This window comes from Natator depressus, chromosome 4, assembly GCF_965152275.1.
Source record: "Natator depressus isolate rNatDep1 chromosome 4, rNatDep2.hap1, whole genome shotgun sequence".
NCBI classification, from domain to species: domain Eukaryota; kingdom Metazoa; phylum Chordata; order Testudines; family Cheloniidae; genus Natator; species Natator depressus.
Window position 1 is genome coordinate 43027707 of NC_134237.1, and position 18453 is coordinate 43046159.

Here is an 18453-nt window from a genome sequence, read left to right on the forward strand (position 1 = left end):
AACCACATGTTAATAGTAAAATTTTCCTTTAGTTCTCTGAGTTCAGTAATACAGCTGACCTGGGAAAATCTTTCCACGAACTACAGTACTGCCTTTATTTTATAAGTTTCTCATTTTATTTGCTCCTGTGATTTTCAGTAAGGTTAAGTCAGAGGAGGCTTCATCTTGCTTCATTTTATCCTGAACATGAAATAGTCAGAACCTTTTAGATGACTTGCAGCAGAGTAATAGTGGCACTCAACCAATTACATCATCATTATACAGTATCCTTTATTTTCTGTCTTTGGAAAAAAGTATTTCTGTTACAAGTTGTGGCCGCCACATTAGATTTATGGAGAAAAGAGAACACTTTTTTGTTCTGCTTTGTGAACCAATGAATTTACTTTATTAGTGGCTTGCCAAAGCTTTTCTAATATATTTTGTATCAATCTGTTGTGGGGAAAAATGAGAAAATGAAATAGATATAATACTTGCTTTCTCATGATTTTAAATCATTGGCGCAGAAAAGAGCCTCTAGACTAAATTACTTCCAGGTTGCTCCCAGTGCAGTCTAAAACATCAATATGGTTGATTTTGACTCGTTGATGGAATCGGCTTCATTATTTTGTAATTAATTAATGTGTAGTAGTGGCACACTACTTATGGCAATAAATCACATACAGTGCTGAAACTACATTAGGTGTCCTGTTTGCTAAAGGTGTTTTGGTTTTAATAATATTACTTCGGTAGTGCCTTCCATTCAAGGACCTCAGAATACGTCAAAAGCCCTGACTCCTGCTCTGATCTAGCTATGAGGCAACACTCCTCCCAAATTCTAGGGCTGCAGTGGTATATTTTGTAGTTTTAAAGGTTTGTCATTTTGGAAAGGGAACACACAGGGAGGCATTACTCTAAGAGAACTCATATGGCTCCAAGACTAAAGTGTATACCCTTGATCTAAAAACACATCATTAAGCATGTCTAACATGTTTGGTAGGAGGGTAGAAATGAGGCCAAGCAAGTTCCATTGAGTGAATGGATAGAAGACTCCAGCCTGGCTTCCAAGAGTGGAATGGTAGTCCGACCAGACATTATCTTGCTGCTTCCTCTTCTAGTACTGCTCAGCATCTCTCAAGATCTTCCTGACACTGGTCATTGATCAAATGAAAAAAGGTCATTTATTGCATATGAAAATTGAAGGTATTAATTATTCCTTTTTCCGTTTTCTATAAGAAGCATTATGGAGAGGAACGGGGAAGAGGGAAGCTAGTTAGCAAAAGCTTTGCTTGTCTTTGCTAGTAGTATAACAGATTAAGTAACACATTTTAATAATATTCACGGACCAAAATCTCTAGTAAAAGTAGTGATGGCTGCAACTTAAAAGGTCTCTCAATTCAGATAAACATCTGCATTCCCAGGAGCCCTTGAATTTTAGGAACAGTGGAGCACAAATTCCTGAGCAACCTCAGTGCTTTGCTAAGGGGGAAGAGGATCACAAAGATAACCATCAGACATTGTATTGGCTAGAAGAGCAAGTAGCCTCCCCAGCAAGAAATGTCTACAGAAAAGAGGGTGCAGACTAGCTCCCCCAAACACCTGCAATCTGGAGTTAAATAGGGGGAATGGAAAGGAAGGTTTCAGGGGCTTTCCCCTGACCCTCTCATACTTTGACTTTCTGCTTAGTATTAAAAAAAGACAACACTATTAACTCATCCTTCTCTCATTCCCAACTTTTTCTGTATAAACAAACTTTAATAAGAATGAATATTTAACAAAACTTATAGACTTAGATGAGTCACTGGCCTTGCCACTCATCTACAATGGCCACACTTAAAAATACTTCCTCCATTTTGAATGATTCCATGGCTCAGAGCTCTCAAATGGGCTGGTAATATAACTCAAATTAGAAGGAACTTTTATAGTATGAGCATAGTACATTGGGTCATCTTTTTGGCTTCACAGAGAAATTTGAAGAGAAATTTCAATTGAGTGATGAAATCTAAAATGTTTTAGATTCTTCTAATCAGGATTAGCTCCGTTCACTGAAACTGCAGACCATGGCTACTAGAGTCACAGAACAATTCATCTGATTTTGGATCAAGCTGAAGATGCTGTTCGTTTTTCTTCACTGAATATCTGGTTATGTTTCAACTATGGAGAATCTTGGAAACAGCTACATCCAGTGATAACAGCTGATGTTCAATATTTTTCCATAGACAGTTTTAGAAATACTCAGTTTCCAGTGACAACTGCTGATTGCAGACACCCCGGCAGCATGGCTCGTGCAGTAGTTGGTTGAGCCTGGGTATAGTTTGGAGGTAAGCAACCTACACACAGGAGTACTGTCTTTGATGGATCTGGGACTCATGGGGCTGCATCCATGATGAAAATAAACCCAATGACAGGAGAATTCACATGAAAATACAAATTTCAACATGTCATTGTCATTGCCTTCTGCAGGTTAGTCCTGATTAGAGGAAAATGAGTTTCTGAGACAGACCAATTGCCTCTTGAAATTACAGGGCAAGACATTTACTGTAAGTGCTATGAAATAAATTGAAGGAAAATATAATATTTCTCATTTTATTTCAAGTTAACTTAATTATTCATGTGATTATTTTCCTTAGCCAGGAAAGCACCCACTCCCAGCTGCATGCATACCTGAATATGGTAATGAAAGAGAAATAAATATAAAGAATTAACCAGCTTTTAATTTATACAAGCACAAAAATACAGTGAAGAAGCCCCCTCCACCTTTTTATCACTCTTAAAACTTTAACTCGGCATTAGTGATTTCCCCCCGCCCCCCCAGTTTTAAATCTTGTTTGCCAAGATTCAAACTGAGTGAATTTTTATTGCAGTTATAAGCCATTGGGGGGAGATGGAGGGGAAAAGATTATATAATGGAAAAAGGTTGACAAAACCTTAACTCTAGCAGTGCAAATAACATGCAACACCTATTAGAAAAAACAGGTCATTACTAACATTTTCATTGGCACACTCTTATAATGCTTTAAATTGTACCATGGGTGTATTTCACAGGTGGAATCAATGACGGTAATGACCAATTGGGAGGGCATTTCCTGAGAGTTAAAGACTAGCTGTGGTGAAGCCCAAGGCAAAGCTACCAGCCCTTAGCCTAGCAAGTCATTAACTGCCAGGAAATGCCAAACCTGAAGCTCATTGTTACATCTGTAAACTGAAAACAGAAATGTAATTTTTATGCATTGAAAATTAGGAGATAAACTGCGCACTGCCTTGGATGCAGTTTTATGTTTATAGTGCAGGCCTTTTCCTTGCAGTTGTGGATTGCTAAACCAAAAGGAGGTACGCAAAAGGAAAGCACGATTCTCCATATTCCTTTGGGTTTATAATATAGTGTACAAAAATAAGCATACTACATGGATCAGTATCTATGTTCATGATTGTCATGGAAGAATGTATGCATCAGTCCTACAGTGAAGAAGTTAGACAAAGGAAAATATGTATACAGTGTTAATTACACTTATCATTAATTATGAGCAAAGTGGTTATAATAAAATGCCCCATCTAAACCTTCACCTAGACATCAAACCTTATTTGATGTTCTACAAAGTATAGATCTTTTAGTAAGTAAAAATATTCCACTGCTATTCTTTCCAGTACCCCCTTCCCAAGCTAGAATGAGTGCGGTTTCTTAGCATTGTGCAGAGGGACAGTGCAGTGGGGAAGGGGTGGTCCGGTCTGATGAAGAGGCAGGAGCGTCGGGGGAAGTTTGGGGAAGGGACTGTTGAAAGGCTGGTATCTCCACTGGTTGAAGTTAGTGCATTACATTTGGTGTTAGGTGGTTGTGGTAATGGAAAGATGATGTGCTTGTCAGTGGAGGGTGAAGTAGTATGTACTGTTAAATGTTTTCAGTTTTCACTTCCTAAAGTTTCCCGATATAGCTTATATGGATGCACAAAATGGAGGTCACTGAAGGTTTTGGCCTTTATAGTTTAACAACGTTTTTTTCTCGCTCAGCTCATTGATTAGTTTACTCAAATTCTTCTCCTTCAGTTTTTGCTTCATCTTCTTTAACCTATACTTGGTAAACACATTCATAATATATTTCTCTCTTCTGAATTTTGCTAAACTTAATTTCTGCACATTTCACAAATTTAACTTTCTATATTATTTTTAATATACATTGCCTTTATTAAGGTCAATACTTTCAAAAATGACTAGTTCTTTGGTTGCTAATGTGAGACACATTAAAGAATCCTAATTTTTAGACAGTGGGTGCTGAACACTTCCTTAAAATGAGACCTCTTTAGGTTTTTTCAAGATGAACTAGAAATTGAGTCAACCAAATATCTTGGTTGGAAAATACAAAACCATCTAATAAGCTATATTCTTAGACAACATGAAGTTTTGGAAAGCAAGTTTAAACTGAGTGTTTTACTGTGTCCTGAAATCCAAATATTCTATGAGGCCTGGGCAAACATCCAGTCATTCCTAATAATAATTATTTGTAAAGAACCCAAAAGTGTGCTAAGAGCTTTAGATTTTACATCACAGATAAAAAGAGATGTTCCCTCTCTGAAATCTTACAATCTAATTTTTGATGTGATGAGCGTTGATAACAAAGTGGATGGACGAGATGTTTGTTTAATATATAATTATAGTTATTGGCTCACTTCTTATGCATATTACACAATAAGTGAAACTTAAGAAGGGATTTGAATAAAATAGGTAGTGGCTCTGAGAACCAGAATTGTGGGGGATGGTGTTCCTGGCATTGGAAAGAGGCAGACATGGTTATGGGAAAAGTGAATAAATGAGACATCAACGTTGTGCATCATTGGCAGAGTGGAGAGCAATTCAGGCAGAAAGATTCAGAATCAATCATCCTGATTAGCAGTGTTCAGGTGGTTCCATACTCATTCCAAATAAGATCATAATGTTTTCCTTTCCCTTGAATATTTGCAGTCCATTTTTCCAACACTGCAATTCCTTTCAGCTGGCCCACCCACTGTTCAAGCAATGGAACTGACTTTCAATGCAAAACAACAATGTGCTGGATTGCATGGATCATCTGGGACATCAAATCGGTTTTGTTTAAATGAACTAATTTCTGGACTCCACCCAGTAATACCATGTTACTTCAGAGTCCAATATGACCAACCTGATGGTTACCCTATGGATTTCAGTGACCACTTTCATTCAATTTATTCAGAAAATCTTTTTTGGCTGTATACTACCACAATAGCTGGAAAGATGAGCCCACTGTTCCAGCAATTGGCTAAGTATGTAGAATTGAACGTACCTTTACAGAATAGGGGAAATGTGCAAGTCAGGTGTTAGTAGCCTAATATTTATTTTCTTTAGCAACACATTGAAAACTGTAGTCCAATATTTGTCCCCTAAGTGTGATTTCACGGTCCTCACTCCAATATTCTATCGTTCCTCAATGACAGAGGCTCTTGACCATAATGAAACTGATGCTAAACTCCACTCCAATTTAGGAATATGTCTGGTTTTCTCACCCACTTGTTCCTATTCAGTTTGGAATAAGGGAGTTGGGAACCAGCTTCAATAACTGAATTACTATGACTAATGGCTGTGTAGGGCATTGCAAAGGGAAAAATAACTCACCAGCTACAGTTCCACAGACCTGGGTACAAGGTAAGCATGGAGCCATATAACTTCATTTAGGACCTCAGAAACCATAGGGCAGGTCTAGACCCTGGGTAGTTCTGAAGATTTGGCTTTGATTTACTTTGTGATGAAATGACTGAGTAGTAATGGGCTTAGCAAGGGCAGTGTGGTGAATCCCTTGATGCTATTTTAACTTGCTCAGTGAGATAATGGGACCAGCATGGGAAGATACTGTAGTACTTAGGAGGATAGTTGGGAGGAGTGGGTCACCAAGGCAAGGTTTAAGACAGTTGGGGAGTAGAGTTAAGACCCACCCAACATTAGGACCATTAGAACTTTAGCAGCTGAAACACCCAGCGTGCCTGCCTGAGCTCTCTTGTACCTGCACATGCCACCCAGACTGTGTCAAAAAAAGGGTTTTAGTGCCACAGCAAGCCAGAGGCACCACAAAAGGCCAGTGATACAGCTGGTTCAGTATGCTGAACCAGGATCCAATATAAATCCATGTGTAGCTCTTTACAAGTATAGAACCCTTCCGTGCCCCAGACTGAAGGGAGAATCCAGGGTCTACAGAGATATGTACAAAAGAAGTGGGTGACCCCAAGCTTATTAGATAAGATTGTCTTGATTTTTTAAAAATCTTATCTATTCTATTTTCATATGTTTCATAAATTGTGAAGTATTGTAAATTTGGCTTTCTTTATTTTCCTGCTGCTAGTTATTTATTATGTTTCATTTAAATAACAAAACAAATTCCTATCTTTGGACCTCATTCCTAAAGAAATGTTTAGGGCACTTCTCCAAAAATGTATACAGCAAAATGTGCAGGATGCACCATTTCTATATGAGGAAAACGTTTAATAGTAGTTCATTTCAGAACCCTCCTGCCCTTGCCTCTCCTCCACCATTAAGTCCATAGTCACACACATGTACATTCTCATCTGCACCAAAGCATAAGTGGTCAACAAGGCAGGAACTAAAGAGGCGGGAGGTGACCTAAGGTCTCAATCTAACTCTTATTGTAGTCAGTGGGACTTTTTCCATGGACTTTAAAGGGGCCCTAAGATAGATGTCTCAACCAACAGTGAATGGAGGGGCGGGGGTAAAATTTACATAAATGAATGTGTGTATTCACTATATTCCCTACAATAAATAAACTTGTATTTCCCCAGGTATCAGTTTTCTTTTTTATAGTATTATTTTCTTTACTCCTATTTATTGCTATCTAGTTTTATGTACGCTTGTTTATAAAATATAAATTCTTGGACACACAAATCTTAAACTACAAAAAAGCCAGAAGGTATCTTTTTACAATAATCTATTCATAGGTGTTTAGTTTCTATATGCAGCTATATATACACACTATCCTATCTACTTCAACCAAGTACTTGTTATTCATAATGCCATTGGTGTACTGAATATGACTTGGTCTTTTAGTATACTGAGCCTCTTGAATACATATGTAAAGCTGAGTGCTTAATATTTAAGAAAAGGTAGATATACCATCTATTTAAAAATACAGGTCTTCAAACTTTAACTATGGCAGAACATAAATCTTAAGACCCTAAATGTCCTTTTGATTTACTGGGGCAAGACTAAGACTTCCACAATGATTTTAATGTTCTCCTTGTGTGGGTTTATGTCTATTAAAAAAAAATCAGAACAATTCAAGCAAGCCACTTTTATTGCTGTTAAGTCACATGGTTCTAGGGGAACTGGAAGGCTCATGGGATTGATAACTCAAATTGAACTTGTTCATCTGGAGGTCACAGATCAGTGGTTCAAATCCAACCAAGTAAACAGTAACTGGAAGTTATTGCCACTTCATGATTGATCAGTGGACTGTGTGAAATGGTTAGGTGGTCTCGGTCCACTTCTTTATGTCCAGGTATTTATATAATAAAATTCACTATCATAGTGGCTACTGTGACATTCTCCCAAAAATATAACAGCACTAACATTAAAGGTGAAAATACAGGCTCTGATTCAGAAAAGCACAGAGTTAAGCACCTTCCTGAATAGAGATGCTTTTCTGAAACAGGGCCTTAAACACCGAATGATAGAAAATTCCAATGTAAGTTTCCAGCACCACAGTGAACACATTGTTAAAATCACTCTCCACCTGAGTGTGGAGAACCAACCTAGTTCAGAGGAAATTTTCAAATATATGAAAGTGGCAGTATTATCTACTATTTATTTTTGAGGTTCTCTTTAGTGTACTTAAATTTGCAGCAATGGTTTTAGGCTTTCTTATATAGAAACTCTCCCCACAGAAATGACAACTATGTTGATTTTGGATTTATCAGCATATCTTGGTTGATTTATCTATAAGTGGTTGATTTATCTATAATTTCCTCCTTCCATTTATTCCTTCTTCTCAAAAAATAGATTATGGAAAAGATCCATTATCTTGATTGTCCTTTTTCTAAAATTTTTGCTAGTATTGACTAGTGCTGTGAAGACCTGAATTATAGGTATGTGTTGGTTATAGAATCTCATAAAAATGCCATTTTGGGACTTAGCTGTCACTTCAAGATAAGTCATTGAACAATGATGCTCCATCAAGTCCAAATTTGCTCATATATGTAAAATACATCTTGTTGACTAATACATCATATTGCTTAATGTTATATGCTTGTGTTGTGAAAGACTTTTGTATGATTAATTGTGAAGAACTCACAGTGCCCAGTGTGGTATAACCTCTCTTTGTATAGATACATCAAGAAGCATGCTACCCCTCAGAGCAAAACTCTGGTGGTCTGAAATGTGCTTAAAGCCTTAGGTCTCAATTTTCATATATAAACATTCTTTGTATGTTTATGTTTTGATACAATTTGATTTATTAGAGGTGAACAACACTGTATACTTTCTCTTTGAAATTAATGGATTATTGTTGGTAGTTGGGCATATTCATGTGGGATCACTCAGACAATCTATACATTGTACAATGGACTTCAGTGCAGAGGCAGTGCTAACCCATTGGGGGCCCTACAACAGGAATATTTATGCCTCCCCCACAACGTGTAATAAAAGTGAATAGGGGGTCCCCTTAAACTGCTTGGGGCTCTAAGCAATTGCTTAGTCTGCTTATACCTGGTGCCGGCTCTGTTTAAGTCAAGTACCACACCTCACTCTTTAGTTAAGTTGCTGTAAAAGCTGCACTCTCTTTTTTTTCTCAGCCATTCAAAAAAGCCAGTTTCATAATGATGATGTTACAGTGACATGGTGTTCACAAGGATGAAATCCTGTACCCAGTGAAAGTCAATGGGAGTTTTCCCATTAACTTAGCTGGGGCTAGAATTCCACTGCAGGAGCCACAAGCCTTAGATTCTATTTCTGGATCTCCATCTGACTTGCTGTGTGACCTTGGACAAGTCACTTAAAGACATTTTGTCTCATTTGCACCAGCTGTAAAAGGGGGATAATAATGCTTAACCACATTTTTAAAGCACTTTGAAGTCTACAGACACTTTCTCTACTTAAAAGGACACTATATCTTAAAGTGCTAGCATAGGCTAGATTGTAAAGGCAGTCAGCCCTGAGTATTTTACTTATAGATTCATAGATACTAAGGTCAGAGGGGATCATTATGATCAGCTAGTCTGACCTCCTGCACAATGCAGGCCACAGAATCTCACCCACCCACTCCTGCGAAAAACCTCTCACCTATGTCTGAGCTATTGAAGTCCTCAAATCGTGGTTTAAAGACTTCAAGGAGTGAGGGGCAGCACATAGTTGTACTGCCTCAGGAGCAATGTAACAAATTGTGACTCAGAGTCACAGTTCAGTCTCTTCTTCATCCCTTGTACCAGAGATTCACCAGCCCTTTATGAGACACTTTCCTTTCCATGCCAGCTCAGTTGTGTTGGCCAGTGCAATGCAGCTGGCAGAGTCAAGACTCTCCGTTCCCTGCCCCTGCACAGGCGGGAGAGTAAAGGCTCCCAAAGAGGCTACCCTTCCCTTTGTGCTGTGACCTGAAAAACAAGAAGCATGGGGTATACCGGGGTAAAAGGTCCTTACACACCTCTTTACTTCCCTGTGTGGTGTTAGCCAAGAGACAATCATGCCTGTAATAAAGTTCAGTTTTGAAATAAATGGGTGTGACTCCCACTGAAATCAATGGAAGCTGCATCCACTTATGCTCCAGCTGAATCTGGCTCAGTGTGCATACGTACTGTAGCGGGGTCAGTAGCCTCTGCTTCAGGGAACATTACATCAGGATTTTTCTTTTATACAAGTTAAGTGACATAGAGGCATTGCTCTTCCTGTCTCATGATTAGGGGACTATTAACCAAACAGATCCTGGCATGATTTTCAGTTTAGAGCAATTTCTCTTCTATTTCCACATCTGCATGGCCAACTGCCTGCTTCTTGCACAGTTCTCTCTCTACTAACCTACCTTTTCTGGTCCAGGCTGCTTTTTCCACTCTAGGGCCAGTGTATTGATAACTCACTTCCTTCAAATACAAAAGGTTCCTAACCAACAGTGAATTTGAAATGCAGAACAGAAAGAGTAAACATTACTATGTAATACTCTACATCATTTGTATCAAAATGTATGTGCATATATACAATTTCATGATGGTGTGGTGGGTATAAAAAGATTTTCTTGGAAGTATCAATCAAGCCAGTGCTAAGCTAGTAAAAATAAAATCCCTGCAAAACTTTGTTTTAAATCCAGAATTTAGTAAGTTGTTTAATTATGTTAGACTTTTACTTTGAGAGGGCACTGAATGAGAAACTATTTTAAATCTATCTGTAAGCAGGATTGTGTGTTACTCATTTTGTGATGTGTGAAGTGATCAGAGGTACAAACAATTTATGGCACCAAAGTCATATGTAATAACCATCCAACATCAAAAGCAAACAAGCTATCTTACTTTTTCTGTCACACTGTTCAGAAGAAATTTAGTCACTGAAGCTGAAGTAGCAAGCAAGCACGAAATGTGATATTGTTCAACTGTGGATTTCAAATCATTCAGGGAAAAAAAAAACGTCAAGAAAAAAATGACCTCCACGAAGCCAGAAATCATTGGCTGCCAGCTGCTGACATGTGTACCTCTGGCGATGCTCTGAAATTCCTGGCACATGAGGTTGAACAAACAGAGTAATTAATAAACCAAACATCATAACTCTGCTTGTCGACTCGGTTTCTTCATATAAAATGAATGCAGTTAAGCTTCACTGTGGCAATTCCTTCTGAAGAGAACATTTTTTGTTTTTAAATTTCTGATTCAGACCTGAGTTTGTATTAGGTAACATCTGAAGAGTCATGCCTATAGGTTATATTAGACGAAGTTTCCCTAGCTGGCTTGACCTGGCACTCTTCTAATGTAGGACCTTGAGTGTTCGGATATGCTTTGTAAGCTTAAGTAGTCCTAAATCAAAACCAAAATGCAAAGGCTACCAAACTTTGTGAAGAGTCAGATCTGAATCCAAATGTTATTGCTCAAGGTCTTCTCTATTTCATATTATTTTGCTAATATTCAAATAAATACAGTAAAATCAGTACTCAAATATAACAAAATGATCATTTCTATCTTCTCTTACAAAGCTTTTACTTCTGTGTATGTATTTTATAGTAGGATATTATAGTTTTTGCTTGAAATCCATCTAACCTATGAACTGCCGAATGAAACAGTTTATCTACTCTAGTATCCCATCTCTGATGTTGGCCAACATTGGAAGGGGTAAAAAAACACAAGTTCCAGATTGTAATATAGGAAGAGATGTCTATGTAGCACCCACTGGTGCAGGTTATGTGCTGGAAGTATTAGGGTTGACAACCTTGATAACTTTTACCTTAGCTATTTTAACCGATGTCAAACTACTACTAATTATAGTTGTATTGCTGTAGCACCTAAATCCCCCAACCAGATTTGTGCCCCATTGTGCTAGCCACTGTATGGACACACATTATGATACTGTCCTGGTCCCAATGAGCTTACTAGCCTTTTTACCCTTTCCAACCTGTTCTAACATTGGATAGTAAAAACACATGTAAATTAATAATCTTCTTAAGGTTGGATGTTCTACTCCTATATGGTGGTATCATTTGAAAGCATGTGGGAGATCACTCAGTGGTTTTCTTTCTTGATGAATATTAGGTTAGGATAGCCAGAGTTTTGTTTTTGTTTCCTGGTCATATCATTAGGCCTGTGTGCCTATGTTTGTTCACATGCAGGCCCTCCAAAAAACTCAAATTAAAGTGTACAGTGGTTGGGGTCAGGGCTTTAATCTGAGGGCTGACAAAGGAGTTCTGGGAAAACATGTCCTCTGGAAATAAAAATTAACTTTATGGAAAAAGTGGGACATGAAGCACATGCCTCAGTTAAATCTCTTGAACACTCTTGCATGTGCCTATCATTTTAGGTCTATTGACCTAATTCTGGAATAGTCCCAAGCATGTATTAAGGTGTATATTAAGTTGTGATGGGATCTATTAGGACTTCTCTGCCCCTTGCTGGAGGCATTGGTGGACTGATATGCCCGGCTCAAAGAAAACCCACTGATCCCAGGCTACCAATAAGACTTAGTCCTCCAGAGGTCTAGAAGGGCCAGGAGGAGACATTGATTAGTTGGAAGCCAGAAAATTAATTAATAAAGCTTGTCTGCTTCGTCTCAGGAGCTGAGCTGGAATAGAGGGAGGGCTCCTCAGTGCTAGCTCAAGATCTTGCCCTCAAGTGTAGCAACTAAGTGCTCACATTTGAGGTTTTGTATTTTTATTTAAAGATCCAGGCAGACAAATTAATAGGGTTTTTTCCTAATAGTATTTAACTATGTTGACACTGATGCTGAGCTTACAGCACTGGTTACCATGCTCCAAGCAGGCAGCCAAAACTTGTGGACTAAGGCAGGGGATGCCTGGAGTACCACATGTGACCCCGCAGTGGGTGCTATGAAAAAGCTCCACCTGCCACTAAGATGCTTTTACAAGGGCCAAATTCCATCCAGTACTGCTTTCTTTGTTCCTCCGGAGGGATTTATTAGTGTAGATGGGTCTTCTTTTTATATTCGTGCTCCACTGTACTTACCCACTAGATATTGACAGAATTCAGCAGCACTTCCTCTGCCCCCAGAATACAGACGCTCAGACGACTTGTGTATGAATGCTCAGATCAAATTCTCCTTTGGCACATGAGAGAAGGTCATTAATGTACATTTTCAGTGTTCCCAGTGCCTCGGAACTTTCAGCTTGCTCTTCTTTTCCATTACCTGTTAATCTCAGCCATAATCTGAACTTTTTAACATTCTAAAGCCATGGCGTCAAACAACATTTCTAATGAAAAGAAGACGTGAATTTGTGCTTAGTGAGTGATATTATTCAGGCCATTTGTCAACTTGGGCACAGTGCCAATATTGTACATAACTCAGTTCAGTATCTTCTATAATAACCCAAGTGGCCTTTTTCAAATGATTCGTGTTCTCCTAAACTCTTCAATGTAACAAGACAGCTAGAAAGTGATGATCAGGCATAGCTAAATTAATAGTGAATAAAGAAAATATTGAAAGTGTCTAATTCCACACTACTTTTATGAAACAATTTAGTCCTTAACTGGGGAGAGTTTATGGTACTCCAAAAATGTCCCCTATACTTCCTACAGTCAATTTTCACTTCAGGTTTCTTTTCTTTATTGAGCTTTAATGAAAACCCTGATCTGAAAATACAGATTTAATAAGGGCCTGTATTTGTTATGGCCTCTTGGCGAGCAGCCAGGGCAAATTTTATTTAAAGTAACTTGTATTATCTAAGCCTGTATAGAAGTAGAGTGGATCCAGATAGTATTCACTGTATATAATAGTTTTCCTTTATTACCACACAGAGACTCTGATATCACTGATGCAGAGAACGTGCTGCAGACATTTGCACATTTACCTTCATCAGCTACCAGTTGGACAGAGGAGTGAAAGACATTTCAAAGAAGATGCTAGGAAAGTAGTCCATAATTTCAGGCAGCTAAAACAAATTAGTTGACAGTTGAAGCTGAGGTTTTAAATTACATCCATTATCTCCTGCTTCATTTTCAAGCACCCAGCTCTTTTTCTTTATGATAATTTAATTGATATCTTCTAAAAGTCAGCTGATGATGGCTGTAAAAGCTCTGATCAGAAATAGAAAACACAGTGGAAAGAGTGGAAAGAATTTTTGATTGAGGATGCAAGCTTTAGTTTTCCTTCCAATGCTTTCACTCCTGGGGAATTTCTATTGCTAAATAAGGTTTTTAATGAGATTTAAACCTCAGATGAAAATAATTAAATTAACTGTGTAGAAGAATTTTGTCAGGAATAAAACCAAGATGACAGATTAATGACTGACTGCCTATATCCTTCTTCCTCCCCCAGCAAAAAAGAAAGTGTTTTTAAATATAGATGTAAAAGTTTATGAAGGAGATGAGAAACTTTAATTTTGGGACGACTGGGTGCCAATATGTGGGCCTAAATAATGTGAAACACCACTATAGCTCAGCCAAAGAAAAATTAAGTGGCTAGTGTTGACATCTGCAGATAACTGGCTTGTGGCGTTGAAGAAGTTTAGTTAGCTTTCTTTTGATGCTGCCTTTACTTAACCCCCACTTTCTCCCCTTTCTATGGTGGATCTAGCCTACCATTACTCCCTGAGTATTGACAACTAGTAATCAAAGTTCTCCTAGGACATCTCAAATTTTGTAGTGTCCAGGGGTGCCGTGGCACAAGTTTGTTCAGCCTGGAGTATCTGTGCGAAGCAAGTTTCAGAGGCACCAAATTCTTAAAAGGGACAGTGGGGGTCCAATACTGTTTGTCAGCTATGCTCCTTCTGTGGAGAGATGACCGCCTTCTTCCTGGATTGTGCTGAGGGACTGGAAAGTTTGTGTTGTGGAGACTACCTTTTGCAGAGTCAATATGGAGGTGACAGAAGGTGCATGTATAGTGTGTATGTGTGTGCTGTGGAGCCGTCTGCCAGTAGACTGATTTTTTTAGAGAGAGAAGTAGGTGGCAGGTACTTCCGCAGAAAGACTCATTTGGGAGGCTCTGACAACTAGGACTGCTGCCAAAAAGAAGTGGGAAGCCACCTCACAACCAAGATAGAGGGAAAGGAGTCAGATATTCAGAAGGGAAGCCTCAAATTTAGGGATCATGAAATGTAATGGCATAGCAGCCCTGGAGATGAAGGTCATCTCTTTACCCTCATAGCAGCATTAACTTCTGCTCTATGTTTTCTACTTCCCTAGGAGGGGAGTGGTGCACAGGCATGGCAGGTGAAGTCACTAACTGCATGGTTTCTGAGTGAGTTATGTTGTCAGGATAGGAAGGAAGCTGCTCAGAGAGTAGAGCAGAAACTTGACTACCCCATGAAATTGGGCTCTGCAGGGTCGAAGTCGGCACTTCCTGCCTCTTCACATTGTGAGAAACTCTCCTCTTCAAGGGGAAAAATGTGACAAACTGCATGGGTTTAAACTTTGTGGAATTTTAGACTTCCTTTTTTTCCTAGGAAAGGATGATTTGGTCCTGAGACTTCTTATGGGTTTACTTTGGCCAAATCATAAAGAAAGCAAATGAAATTCATTTCTGAGAGGAAATAGTTACTTCTGCTTAGAACTAAGGAAGTTAGTACACTCCAAGAAGCTGTCTCTCTAAGTCAATTATCTCAGCAATAATAACAACACTCTTATTGTTATGCTCTTGCTTCTGGTAATCTAGGAAAAACATGTGATAGCACTGTTCTTTGAAGACACACTGCTGTATAATTTTTTTATTATAGATAGGATTGCCTGTTGCTTTTTTCAGCTTGCCTTTGAAGCATTCCCATCTCTTCTATTACATTTCCTGAGGTAGGGGGATTAAGTTTCATGCAGTGAGCAGAAGAGTTTGGAAACAAAGTATATAAATAATTAGAGATGTTGCAGGTACATTGCAAAGATTCATGCTGCTTTCTGGAAGTACCCTAGCTTGTGGAAGTAGATTGGGTGAGTCTGATTCTGATTTCACTCATGTCTGTTTTCTAATGATGTAACTCCTTTGTCCTAATTACACAGGATCAGAATCAGCCCTGGCATATTATTATGTATACCTTTTATTGCTCTGCCTCTGCAGGGGTACTGATACAAATTAGCTGTTCTTGAATAAAAAAATTAGGGTTGATTATTGGGATTGTGTTGTGAACTGGGTACTTTAACATGTTTATAAGTAACTTGTAAAGACATTATTGGAAAATAAACTAGGGTTGATTTAACAGGATTAATAATCTCAGAGTTCTTCTGCAAACAAGGGATCTTGAAGCTTATGCTCAAATAAATTTGTTAGTCTCTAAGGTGCCACAAGTACTCCTTTTCTTTTTGTGAAGGCCGATAGTTATAGTAGGTTAGATATTTGGGGTGTGTCTACACAGCAGCTGGGAGTATTTCAGGCAGACAGGTACTAGTTCTTCTGGAGCTAAAAATTGTGCTAAAAATATCAGTGTGGATGCAGTGGTCGGGGCTAGTCAGTCAAGTATTGACCCCAGGGGTCAGATGGGCTTGTACTCAGGTGGCTAGCCCACGCCAAAATGTCCACACTGCTATCTTTAGTCCACTAGCTCTCGCAGAGCTAGTGAGTGTCTGTCTACCCAGACTGGGCAGCACATTCTCAGTTGAGGTGTAGAGTACCAAACATAGGCATGAGGAAATCAAGCATTTACATATACACGTGGCTAGGCAAGCATGTAACTGACTGTTGTCTTCAACCAATATCTGATTTCCATGTACTGTTGTAGCATCTGCAGGTAGGCATATAAAATTTCATATGTACATCTTTTAAAAACAAGATCTGAAGGGTATTAAGAACTAGCAACTTTATTAAATATATTCAGATTTGCTGGAAGTTTGAATAGCACTGACTGAATATGCAGAAAAAACATAGTTGCTTTGTGTTGAGTGGGTATGTCCTGAGCATAAGACCTGGCAATAAGATGTGCAGTTATCATATGATGGGAGCCTCTAGCTTCATTTGCTGATGATATAAAATTGGCAGGCATTGTCAATACCTTGGAGGATCGGCACACAAGAAGAACTGGATGACCTTGAGGACTGAAATAATAGAAATGGGGTGAAATTCAATAGTACAGAATGCAAGATCACTTAGGAACTAATACGAATTTCTGTTATAAGCAGGGGTCTCATTAGTTGAAAGTAACAGGAGGAGAGTGACCTGGATATGCTGGTTGATCACAAGACAACTGTGAGTCACCAGTGTGATGCAACTGTGAAAAAGGCAAATGTGATCTTAGGATATATCAGGCATGATTTTGCAGTAGAGAGAGAGAAGTATTAATACCATTGCACAAGGCCTCATTTGTAGGCCTCCCATATTCATGTAAGATGTTTTCAAACTGGAACAGGTGCAGAGAATGGCTACTAGGATGATCAGGTGAATGAAGAGCCTATTTTATGAGAGGAGACAAAAAAGCTTGACTTGTTTGGCCTAGCAAAAGGAAGGCTGGAAGGGGACATGATTGCTCCCTATAAATATATCTGGGGGCTGGGGGGAGTTTGGGTAGACCCAGAGAGGGTGAAGAATTATTTAAGCTACTGGACAATGCTGGCACCAGAACAAACGGGTATAAATTGGTGTCAAGGTTCCTTCCCCACTCTGAACTCTAGGGTACAGATGTGGGGACTTGCATGAAAACCCCCCTAAGCTTATTTTTACCAGCTTAGATTAAAACTTCCCCAAGGTATAAACTATTTTTCCTTTTGTCCCTGGACTTTATTGCTGCCACCACCAATCGTCTAACAAATATAACAGGGAAAGAGCCCACCTGGAAACATCTTTCCCCCCCAAATCCACCCAAGCCCTACACCCCCTTTCCTGGGGAAGGCTTGACCAATTTGCATAGGTGAACACAGACCCAAACCCTTGGATCTTAAGAACAATGAAAAAGCAATCAGGTTCTTAAAAGAAGAATTTTAATTGAAGAAAAAGTAAAAGAATCACCTCTGTAAAATCAGGATGGTAAATACCTTTCAGGGTAATCGGATTCAAAACATAGAGAATCCCTCTAGGCAAAACCTTAAGTTACAAAAAGACACAAAAACAGGAATATACATTCTATTCAGCACAGCTTATTTTATCAACCATTTAAACAAAACAGAATCTAACGCATATCTAACTAGATTGCTTATTAGCCCTTTACAGGAGTTCCAAGCTGCATTCCTGCTCTGGTCCCAGCAAAAACCAGCACACAGACAGAGAGAACCCTTTGTCCCCCCCTTCCAGCTCTGAAAGTATCTTATCTCCTCATTGGTCATTGTGGTCAGGTGCCAGCGAGGTTGTCTTAGCTTCTTAACCCTTTACAGGTGAAAGGGTTTTTCCTCTGGCCAGGAGGGATTTAAAGGTGTTTACCCTTCCCTTTATATTTATGACAATTGGGCATGAATAAATTAAAGCTGGGAATTAGAAGAAGGTTTCTAACAATCAGAGGAGGGATGTTCTGGAACAACTTCCCAATAGGTATTGTGGGGCTAACAATATAATTAGTTTTAAAATAGAGCTTGATTAATTTATGAGTGGGATTGTATGACAGGGTTGTCTGCAGGGGTGGGGATCTGGACTTTGAACCCCTTGGGATTCCTTCTAGTTCATGTTTTATGTTCTTAAAATACCACACTTCAGTGTTTCAGCTGATGACCTGTAGGGATTAGGAAGGGAATGCCCCCCCCACCATGTCATCTTTCCCCCCCCCCCTCCCTTTTTCTGAAGCATCAGAGATGGCCACAGCTAGAGATGGGACACTGGACAGGGTGGGCTCAGGTGATACTGGGAATTATCTCTAATAATATAATGATTATAATTTTTTTTTATATTCAAGATCAGCTAATTTGCTTGGCGGCCTTGTTCAGA